This window comes from Suillus subaureus, assembly GCF_016647635.1.
Source record: "Suillus subaureus strain MN1 chromosome Unknown BJ212scaffold_95, whole genome shotgun sequence".
Taxonomy (NCBI): Eukaryota; Fungi; Basidiomycota; class Agaricomycetes; order Boletales; family Suillaceae; genus Suillus; species Suillus subaureus.
Window position 1 is genome coordinate 50,937 of NW_024538651.1, and position 1,377 is coordinate 52,313.

Consider the following 1,377-nt stretch of genomic DNA (forward strand, 5'->3'; position numbering starts at 1 on the left):
GGAAGGCCGATGACGACGCGCACGGCGTCCACATTCTCTCCAGCAAGGGCGAACGCTTTCTGAGTGACCTCTTGCACGAGTGCACGAACATCCGCATAAGATACCGAGAGCGCCGAGATGGCTTTGGTGAGATCCCCATAGTGGATGGAGTCTACGACGTTGTCGGATTGGCCGGATATGTCAAGGAAGGAGGGTTTGAGATGGAGGTGGACGGTGATGGAGATGGGCTGTTGACGCAGGCGTCCCCAGCAATCTGAGCCAATGTTTGCCGTGAGCTGGATGGTGTCGACGAGCACGACATCAGTGGTGGTGGGCAAGGACATTGTAATAGTCACACAGCTGCCGTTCGGGAAATTCCGTCGAAAGTTATGAAACTGTTTCTCGCATCCCGGCCCATTTCTAATTTGCTGCTGTCCATTCTCAAATACTCTGATCTCCCGTCTTCCTGTGTCCTGACCATCTGCGCGACCTCAAGGAACCGCTCCGGAGTCGACGTCTATCTTCAAGGTGATATATCCCGTATTTGGTGATTCTTTTATTAGTATCGTAGCGCCGCGTGCGCGCCAAACGTTCCTGACAAAGGAATCTCCTTCATGTCAGACGAAAAATGATAATGGGCCAGAAGAATGCATGCAAGGTAAAGACTCTGGCCCAAGTCAGGATCCGAAAATGATGTAACCTGCCAGCCTCGCTGAAGCCTCATCGATGGATACTCCTTCAGTCGTTGGTCTATGAGTCGGTCGATATCCTGCAGGCGCCGCGGTAGGGGTGTCCATTGTAGTCACATCCTCGGTTGCAGCATACTATGAGCCGTCGGAATATGAATTTTTTTGCTCAGGTCGCGCAGCCGACGCTAAGTACTCGCTAGCGCTGCTGCCTACTCGCCTCGCCTTACCCGTCTCTCCACGACCATCATGATATCTGTTGTGCAGCTGTCCTCTAGTAAACGCGACAAGCGTATCTTAATTTCTCTCCCAAACCATGTAAAGCTAGTTTGCTGCAGTCTTCTAGACGACTTTGATCTCATCACCAGCAGTTGTTCTCGGGCTACTGATCGGTCCATAGTTGGTTTCACGCTTCAACGGTCATCCGATGACACGAAGGCCGCTCTCATACCATATAAGTTAGGGGGAGTTTACGACCGACTCAATTGGCAAGATTAGCAGACCTCCTGCTAGAGATTCCTCTCCCAAGCAGCCTTCCTGGGGGCGTCGTAGCCTATTTGAGAGCAGAACCTCGGGTGAGTTGTCTCTTCTACCTTCTGTAGTAGCACCAACTTATAAGTTTCTAGCCTTTGTATCTCCCCGGGTCAACAGTCGCAGACTCCGACACAGAGTCTATTAATCCCATGGTACCTAATAAGTTATTTCACTACCC